Below are 10,775 nucleotides of genomic sequence, written 5' to 3'. Positions count from 1 at the left end.
TTTCTACTGGTACAATCACTTAGCAACGAAAATTGACAAATATCTCGTTCTCATTGTTAATCCAAGAACATGAACAACCGCATTCAGTACTCCTACATATTCTATGCATGAAAAACTATTTATAAGAGAAAAAAATGGATGTACGTTGCGAATCTTCTGTTTTTTCTTCCCCTGCTGCTATATTTAAAAAGTTGAGCAGGTAAACATCCTTAATTTACTGACCAAATACAACCTAGCATCTTTCAGAAAATTTGCAAAAACTACAAATAAACTTCACTACACAATCTTCCCATCGTTTAGTAGTTATGCACCTCTTGAATGGTTGGCAGAGATGGAAACCATTTTTGGCACCCTCTCAACCCAGAACTTCGCTTGACACGAGCAACTCTGCGTTGGACTTGGAATTTCTTTGATCCTCGTAACAGCAATTCCAATTCTTCTGCAGTCACAACAATCTTCACACTCCTCGTCTTCAGCTTTCTGTTGTTAGTCGTCCAACAAGGTACCAAAGGCATATCAGATTGCAACATGAATGGTGCAAGTTGGTAAACCTGCCCATGCTGCAGCTTCCTACGCACCACTATGTAACGCTTTTTAGAAGCAGATTTCATCCTTTCAACTGCCACTGGGGTATCAGCCTCTACTTCTTTTCCTTCAATTTGAGGATATCTGTTTTGGTTCTTTGGTTGAGAGTGGCAAGCCATAAAATTTCCCATTTTGCATACAATCAAATGAACAAGGATTCACCATTATATGGAGAGAGCTGAGTCAAAATAAGTTGGATAAAATATTAACGTGCAAACCATCACTGGTCCCATTCCTTTTGTTCGTTGACTTCTTTTAAAATAAGAATTTACAGAAGAGTTATCTTCCATTCTGTCTAAAAGCCAAAATGGGATGACTGGACAGGCACTCAGGTTAATGTAGGACTTGAAGTTGCAAGCACATATCTCCTAAACTATTCTCTCAACAAAAGTCAAAAGCCCTTTATTCGTTAATTTGCCAACCGTTGTCCAGGATTAATTATTGATTATAATAATAATAGTAATAGTACACTCAAACCATAAACTGAGTCAATCCCACATGATAAAACAATTGACAAAAAAGGTCAACCAGCACGTTCAATGTAAAGGTCAACCAGCACGTTCAATGTAAAGGTCAACCACAACCTTCTTTTCAGTTTTATATTGAGCTTTAGCAAGTGCATGTGGAAATACTAGTTAATTTAATTTTATATAAGTATTCATATGTTTAATTCTATATGTTAAAGAATTGATTTTGACTAAGTAATTTTAAGCAACTTCTGTGCTAGATATAAAAGTTATAATAAACTTTACTAACTTGTGAGATAAAAACGTCTAAACACAAATCACATCACTTTAAAATTAATGTTACAAGCATGGATCCAAACATAGAAAAATTGGTATAGTTGGAAAGTGGAAAGAAGTACCACACTTGATTCATAGCTCAGAGCTAAGCTTTTTCATTGTTTTTTGTACCATAATAAAAAAATTGCTAGGCTGTTTTCACTTTGTTGATCTCTACCATCTCCTAAATTTGCGGTCCTCAATTTGAAGATATAGATCCTGGCCCTCTAAACCTGCTTTCAGATAGAACAGAAGGTACCAGACTTTGTTTATATAGAACAAAGTAGGAACATGCGCCGCATCAACCTTTCCAAAATAAGAAAGGCTTTAGAAAACAAACTAGCACAAGACCAACTTTCACCCTGTGCAGCTGCCTGTCCAGGCCAAAACAAATTCCAGTATCCATTTTTATTCAATCAACACTACTAATATCCTACAACATTCGCGTAAGAAATTCACCAGAGCCAATAAGTAATTACTTTCATATGCGCTTTCAAGATATTAGTATCAGGCCGCCTTCTTCATTCACAATGTAAGACATCCATAACCAAAAAAATAATCAGAAACTACTTAATACCAAAATTTTGTTCCCACTGTATAGGAAAATGCTTAAAGTCAACATGCTACAAGGTTGCCTAAAAGTAAACAACAATTTCATTGGGGAAGAGCCACTGTTGAACCCCTGGACTGCAGCCATGATGTGGCTGCTTCACTGGTAGCCAAAAACCAGCCATCCATATTGGCAGCCTTATGGAACGGAGCTTTAAGTTCCTTCAGATATGATTCAAAAACAGTTGGCAAAGCTTTATCTGAAAGCCTGTGTTTCCCATGCCCAGTGTTGATTCCAAGTAGTGGTGGAAGGTCTTCCCCTAACTCCAAAGCCTTAGACAAGTCATTTATCCAAACACTTAAGGCAGTCAGAGCTGCTCCAACTGAGAGTCTCTTTAGATGCAGAGACCACTTAGCTTGAGATCTTGATTGTATATCAGTATATATCCGAAGAGTCAACCCAAGATCCAAAAGGTCACGAGCTCTGTCGGGCACATCCAGGTTCACACAAAGATCAATTAAACAATTACACATGGACTTTTTTACATCAGGTTCAGTTGAGTTAAAAAGTTCTAATGCTTCCTTTCTAAAATTTTCACCATCCTCATGCTTTTTCATCAAATACCTTAGCACAGACCCAAGCATTGGATTAGCCTTCTCAATGCAACCTGCGAGCTTACCAGATTCTTCTTTTGGTACTTGGGACATTGCATATAGAAGACAATCACAGAAGCGGCCATCAGGACTGATGCCCAAATCCATGAGCTGATTAAATACCTTTACAACATCATCAGTTCGCTTGGCTTTTCCATAGCAATGGAGAAGTGATGTAAGAACTATTACATCAGGTTGAAATCCAGATTCCATCATTTCATTGAACATGGCCTCCATCTCTGAAATTTTGCTAAGGCAAGAGTACATGTTGATCAAAGATGCATATGTAAATTTGTCCGGTCGACAAGTCCCAGAACTTTTCATGTCTTCAAAAATTTTAACAGCTTCATCTATACAACCAACATTTGCACACATGTCAAAAAGCATGTTATAAAGAACTACATCGATATCCTTCCCTTTTTCCTTCATTTCCTTGTAAACTCTCATCGCATTCTTGCTGAACCGGGCTCTACAATAGGCTTGTAACAGAGCTGCGTAGGTAGGCCAAGTTGGTGACAATCCATTACCTAGCATCTCCTCATATATAGCTTTGGCTTCCCGGGCTCTCTTAGCTCTCCCCATGGCATACAACAGAGCATTATATGTTACCAAATTGGGCTTCGCACCAACAACTTTCATATCATTGTAAACGTTCAAGCACTCATCGTAATCCCCTGACATCCCAAACATCTTAATCAACCCCGAGAACACCACCGTTTCAACATGCCATTTCTCTGCTTTTGCTTGATCGTACAGTTTCAAAGCCATGTCAGCATTACCAGTTCTTGCATAAACATATATCATGGACGAGGACAAATTATTATCCGGTTCACACCCGAAAGTGGGCATCATCTCAAACCACTTCACAGCCTTATGTGGAAAAGAACACATGGAAGCGCAGCTAATCATAGTTGAAAAAGTAATGAGATTAGGGTGGATCCCTCTTTGAAGCATTTCATCAAACAGCTTCTCTGCTCCTTCAAAATCCTTTACCTCCCTAAACAGCTTCAGGGTAACGTTGTAGAGAATAACCTGACTAGAAGGTTTTATCTTCTGCTTGAAGTAGTCAACAGCGAGGAGTGCAGTGTAGGGATTCACCATGGCATTGAGAATAATGACGGCATCGCGTTCTGAAACGTCGTCCCCTAAAACGCTGAGGATTTCAGAGACGTGTTCGCGGGTGGGGTTGCATGAATCCAGAGACTTGGCGAGTTTGGCGAGAGGTGATGAAACGGTATGACTGGAATTCTTCCAAAGCTGTTTGGCTCTGGGGCTTTTGGGATTGACCCAGATGGAATTTTTCGATAAAGATGGAGATTTTGCAACTGGGTCGTCGAGTTTTGTGTCTTGGAGAATATTGGTGGCTTGGAGCAGGGTTTTGGGTTTAGAGAGGAGAGGAGAGAGTTGATAAGAAAAATTGAGAAGTTTGAAATGGCGGGAAGAGTGAGAGAATGAGATAGATGTGGTGATGGCGACGGGTTTGCCATAATAGATTGCATAAGAAGAAGGGGAAGAAGACGAAGAAGATGAACAAGTGCTGAGAAGGTAAGATTGAGCCATTTTCCTTCCTTCTCTGAGACTATGGAGACTCAGACCGTATGCTCATCAATGAACTATATTAAATTTATTTTTTGCCCCTTTTAACTTTATACATTGAATATATAAAGTTCTGAAGTTACATAAGAGTGTAAAAATGTTTATTATTTATAATATATTGCTCCCACAAATCCATGATTTTATATCTGAAATTATAATGATATTTTATCAATTATTATTTTATATATCACAACTAGGGATGGCAAAAAAATCCGCGCCCGCGGATATCCGCGGATAAAATCCGCGACGGATAGTTGGTACCCGCGGATATTTACTATCCGCGGGTTGCGGGTAGCGGGTTTTTTAATACCCGCTTATAAACGGGTCGGGTGCGGGTATTATACTATCCGTATCCACGGATATCCGCTACCCGCAAAAAATAAAAATAAAAATTTAATTTATATTTTATTAAGTTAAATTTAATTAAAATTAACATTAATTTATATTTTATAAAGTTAAATATAATTAAAATTAAATTTTAATTTATATTTAATTTAATATATATTATATTTTATATATTTTTTGTAATTTTATTTAAATTTTATTATAATATTTTATAAAAATATATTTTTTTAAATATTTATGGGATATCCACGGGTATCCACGGATATCCGCGGGTTTTAAAATATCCGCGGATATTTTTTAAGCGGATATCCGTGCGGGTAGCGGGTCGGGTAGCGGGTGGATTTTTTTTTGTCGGGTCGGGTTGCGGGTAGGCACTATCCGTGCCCGACCCGATCCGTTGCCATCCCTAATCACAACTTCGTTACATATCAAATAAGAGTGATCAAAATATTATTATTTAACCATAATTATACTAACTTAAATACTTGAGAAGGAAAAGGTGTAATTTTCAGCAAAATTGATATGTTCTTTTCTTAGTTTCTAGTCGCTCTCGATGTAGAAACAAATAAATTATTATATATAGAGAGAGAGGTTAAAAAAATAAAAATGAAAAGCTTCCATTAAAACCGATATTAATATACATTTTTTTGTAAACTAATTTCCGTAATGTTTAACTTTAAATTTCTTAAACTCTCTCAGACTGTTTTCCTTTCAGAAGATGATTTTAAAAAGTGGGTAAATGAATTTGACAGAAAATAAAAGATAAATTGGTATTGTTTTAAAAGATTTAGAAATGAAAATGAATATATTTAAAAGTAAAGTAAGATTAGATATTTATTATAGTTAAAATTAATAAAAAATGAATTTAATTAGTTAAAATTAATTTAAAATATAATTGGGGTGATTTTTTTATAGAAAAATAAATTTAATAGGTGTAGTTAATTTAAAATAAAATGTGATTGGTTAAAAACAATTTTAATTAAATATTGAATTATAAAAAGGTAATACTATTATTAATTAATTACTTTTTGTTATTATAATTTTTATTAGTATTTTATTTAGATGTATTATTTTTTCATTAATATTCTTTTGAATATTTTATATTTCATTATTATTATTATTATTATTATTAAATTATTATTTTTTATGATTATTAGTTATATAGATAAAAAGTGATAAATTTCAGAAAAAGTTCAAAGTGTATTTTTCATTTTCTCAAATCACCTCACCTTGAGAAAGTTAAAATCTCATCTCTCTCTCAAACACTCTCTCATTTATTCATAAATCATTTGAAAGGGAAAAAACATGTTATTCACATTCATTATCTCACAAAGAAATAAATCTATCGAAAGAAACAAATTATTGTAGACATTATGAGACCCACATAAAGTTGTGCTTAAATTTAAAAGAGCTTGAAGTTCGATTTTTTTTTTTGTAAATGTAGGGATGAAATAAGTAATTAAATTTAAAAAATGGAACATGCTGATTAATTCACTGCATAATCATAAATAAATGACTGGTGATTGGATTAAAAGATTTTTTTCCGCGTTTAAAATCAAATAATTGACATAAGTGGATTTTAGTAAACTCTCAACAACCAATCAATTAAAGATGAATTTAGTTATATAATTTAACTAAATACTTATAAATTAAGTTATGAAAAAATTATTCATAGGTTTAGTTTTTAAACAATTGAAATATAAAAGAAAATACACTTTAATAAGCTCCTCCCAAGTGTTATCAAAATAAATTAAAAAACTTATAAATTTATTTCAGTAGTGAACAGAAAAAATTTACGCCATTATATGAATTTAATTTCAGTAGTCAACAGAAAAAATTTCAAATTTGAATTAACTTAAAAGTTTCAAATTCAAATAAATATTAATTCATTTACTATATATTTGTCTGAAAAAGAAGTAATTTACTTTGTATATAAAACCCATAAATTATCGTTGTCCTCCGAATTTCAACTTATTTAGTTAAGAAAAAAGCATTTCAAAGTTATAATAACATTTTGATCTTTTAATAACAGTGCTAATAATAATTTGTTAGCAAATCCATGAAAACAAATCGCTTACTATAACAATAAATAAAACTTGCAGTTATTTCAATGAAAATATTTGTACTGGGAGTAACAATTTAGGACTAGAAAATAATATTGAAATCATGTGTTGCTATTTTTTTTCTTCAGAAGAAGTTTCGTGCACATATATACAGCACAAAATCTCGGCAGAAGGAATTGGAAAAAGCCGAAAAGATTAGCATGATACTAAAGGGCCATTGCTGGAACACCTAAAGCCAGAGTGTTCAAACTAGCAATTGATTCTGTTGAACCCCTAGATTGCAGCCATGATATGGCTGCTGGCTTTGTAACCAAAAACCAACCAGGGTTATCTGCAGCCTCGTAGAATGGAGCATTGAGTTCCTTCAAATGTGATTCAAAGACAGTAGCCAAGCCTTTGTCTGAATACTTGTGTTTTCCTTGCCCAGTATTAATTCCAAGAAGTGGAGGAAGGTCCTTCCCTGATTCCAATTCCCGAGACAAGTCATTAATCCAAACATGTAATGCAGTCATAGCAGCTCCAACTGAGAGCTCCTTCAGATGCAGAGACCACTGATTTTGAGATCTGGATTGTATATCTGTATATATCTCAAGCATCAGTCCTAAATCCAGAAGGTCGCATGCTCTTTCAGGCACATTCAGTTTGACACAAAGATCAATTAGACAATTGCATAAAGGCTTTTTCACTTCAGCATGAAATGAATTTAGAAGTTCTACCGTTTCCTTTCTAAAATCTCCATTGCCCTCCTTCCCTTCCACCAAATATCTTACCGCAGTCCCAAGCTTTGGATTAGCCTTCTCAATGCAATCTGTTAGTTTACCAAGCTCTTCTTTTGGTGCTTGAGTCAAAACATTTAACAGACAGCTGCAGAAGTGATCATTTGGATCAATGCCCAATTCAAGAAGTTGATTAAATATTTTCACAACATCATCAGTTCGCTTAACTTTTCCATAGCAGTGGACAAGTGATGTCATAACAAAAATATTAGGTTGTAATCCAGATTGGATCATTTCATTCAATATTCCTTCCGCCTCTGAAACTCTCCCACTGCGGGAATACATGGTCATTAAGAAAGTAAATGTCCAACTGTCAGGCTGGCAAGACCCAGAACTTTTCATATCATAAAAAATTTCAACAGCTTTATCTATGTAGCCAAGATCAGCGCACATGGATAAAAGCTTGTTATAAAGATCCGCAGTAACATTCACTCCGTTCCCTTGCATTTCTTTATAAAGACCAAGAGCATCTTCACCACATAGTGCTCTAGTATAGACTTCCAAAAGTGATGCATATGTTATAAAATCTGGCGAAACACCGCTGTTTTTCATCTCATTATATATAGTCTTGGCCTGTCGGTGATTCCTAGCTCTCAACATGGCACCCAACAGATTATTATATGTCGCCATACTAGGCTTCACACCAAGAACTTTCATGTCTTGGTAGATTATTAAGCATTTATCATAGTTTCCTGCCACGCTAAACATCTTGATCAATGCTGAGAACGTTACTGCGTCAACGCGCCATTTCTCAGCTTTTGCACGACCATATAGTTCCAAAGCCTTATCAACCTTATTTGTGCGTGCATAACCATATATCATGGCTGAGCTTGTGATGTCATCACGTTCACACCCAAAGCTGGGCATCTTTTCGAATAGCTCCACAGCCTTATCGGGAAAACCAGACACACTAGCACAGATAGCCATTGTTGAAAATGTTATGTTATCTGGTTTTACACCTCTATAAAGCATTTCATCAAACAAATTCTCTGCTCCTTCAAAATCCCTAGACTTCCTAAACAAATTCAGGGTCACGTTGTAAGTAATCACCTCCTTATCTCTGGTGAAATTAATCTTGCTATGGAAATATCTAAGAACAAATAAGGCAGTGTTGGGATCCACCATCTTACTGAGAATAAATATAGCATCTCTTTCTGAAATCTTGCCCACTATACCCTTCAAAATCGTGGAGACCTGTTGCTCCCATGGATTGCTCGACTCCAAAGAATCGCTGTGTTTAAGATGAGAACTGTACATGTTGATCAAGCACGCGTATGTCAAATTGTCTGGTTGGCAAGTCCCCGAACTTTTCATGTCTTCAAAGATTTCAGAAGCTTCGTCCAAGCAACCAACATCAGCACACATGTCAAAAAGCAAGTTATAAAGAACTGCATCCACATCCATTCCCTTTTCCTTCATTTCCCTGTAAACTCCCAGCGCATCCTCACGAAAACGTGCTTTACAATAGGCTTGTAAAAGAGCCGCATAGGTAGCCCAACTTGGTGAAAACCCACTGTTTAGCATATCCTCATATATAGCCTTTGCATCCAAGGCCCTCCTCCCTCTCCCCATGGCATACAACAGCGTGTTATAAGTTACCATGCTAGGCTTGACACCAAGAACCTTCATATCATTGTAAACACTCAGACATCCATCAAAATTCTCCGATATCCCACACGTCTTAATCAATGCCGAGAACACTCCCGTGTCAACGCGCCATTTCTCTGCTTTTGCACGATCGTAGAGTTTCATAGACATTTCCGCATTACCGCTACTTGCATAAGCACGAATCATAAAGAGGAATATACTGTTATCAGGTTCAACCCCGAAGGAATGCATTTTCTCAAACCACTCCACAGCCTTGCGCGGCAAAGAACACATGGTAGCAGAGGTAATTATAGTTGAAAACGTAATGATATTAGGGTTGACTCCTCTTTGAAGCATTTCATCAAACAGCTTCTCTATACCTTCAAAATCCCTAACCTCCCTAAACACCTTCAGAGTAACGTTGTAAAGAACAACGTGTTTTGCGGGGTTAATCTTTTGCTGGAAGTGCCCAAGAGCGAGGAGTGCAGTAGTGGGATTGACCATAACATTGAGAATAAACACAGCATCGCGTTCGAGAATGTTGTCCCCTAAGACATCGAGGATTTGAGAGACATGTTCGTTGGTAGGGTTGCACGAGTCCAGAGACTTGGCGAGTTTGGAGAGAAATGATGACCTGGTCTGAGGTGAAATCTTCCAAAGTTGTTTGGCTCTGGAGCTTTTGGGATTGACCCAGATGGAATTTTTGGATAAAGACGAAGACTTTGCAGCTGGGTCATCGAGTTTTGCGTCTCGTAGAGTGTTGAAGGGTTGTGCAGAGGAGAAGCGTGGTGGGGCGGGGAGAAGAGTTTTGGAACGAGAAGGAATGATAATGAAGGGTTTGCCAGAATGGAATGAGAAGGAATAAGTGGAACAATGGGAAGAGCAAAGAGGGTGAGGATGAGCCATTTTCGGTTATTGTCTCGGCATAAGATTCCGATACCATATAACTGTTCCAGACAGTTAATAGAATCTAACAGTGGTTTTTTCTTCCTCCCTCCCATAATTTCTATCTGCAACCCCATATTTAAAAAAAAAAAAAAAAAAAGCCTTGTGAAGGTGATTTTCAAATTACTGAAAATTTAAAAAAAAAATAAGATTTTTGAAAAAAAAAATTAGAGATTTTTATATCACCGTTTTGGAATAAAATTTTTAGGGGAGGATTTCTAGAATAATGTATTTTAGAACTAACAACTTTTTCAGAATTAAACTTTTCTAGAATAAATTTTTTAAAACATGTGATATGTTTTCTGAAATAATTTATTTAAAATATATGGAATGAAATTCAAAATAGAATTTTTCAAAATACTTTTCAGAAAATATGTAATGTCTTTTGGAATAAACTTCTCACCAAACTCAATTTTTTACTCTTTCTCTATTATTCTTCCTCTTAAAGAGTGCGGCGCGGCAATGAATAATAATTGTAATTAGAAGTGCAGTAAAAATACAACGTCTGTAACAGTGATGACTTTGATTAAGCTTTAAAATGTTATTTGAGACCCTTCAGCGCTGCTACTGCACATCATTTGTGCCTCATTCTTCAGCTGCGTCTCCTTCCTCTCATTTGCGTCTCATCTTTGCACCTCGTTTCTCTTTTTATTCTCTTTCATTCACTAAAAAAAAAAAAACTAGATTTCTAAATTCAGAAAAAATCAGAACTGAATTTCGAAAATACAGAACTAAATTATAAAAATTTTGAACCAAATTTCAAAATTAGGAAAATATCACAATAAATTTTCAAAATTCGAAAAATTCTGAAACTGGACTTCAATGTCTGAGAAACTCAAAAATCAGATTTTAAAATCCAAGAAAATCCAAAAGCAAATTTTGAAAACTCGTAA

At 35.5% G+C, this 10,775-nt stretch overlaps 2 pseudogenes; both read right to left on the bottom strand.

The window, feature by feature from the left end:
- Positions 1-32: 32 nt before the first annotated feature.
- Positions 33-4,186, bottom strand: LOC124839450 (pentatricopeptide repeat-containing protein At4g16390, chloroplastic pseudogene; annotated as a pseudogene).
- A 2,463-nt stretch (positions 4,187-6,649) lies between these two features.
- On the bottom strand, positions 6,650-9,932 carry LOC124839442 (pentatricopeptide repeat-containing protein At4g16390, chloroplastic pseudogene; annotated as a pseudogene).
- Positions 9,933-10,775: the final 843 nt, after the last annotated feature.

Source organism: Vigna umbellata, chromosome 5 (genome assembly GCF_029865625.1).
Source record: "Vigna umbellata cultivar VRB3 chromosome 5, Vumbellata_1.0, whole genome shotgun sequence".
NCBI lineage: Eukaryota > Viridiplantae > Streptophyta > Magnoliopsida > Fabales > Fabaceae > Vigna > Vigna umbellata.
The sequence above is the reverse complement of the archived record's forward strand: the minus strand, read 5'-3'. Positions and strand labels throughout refer to the sequence as shown.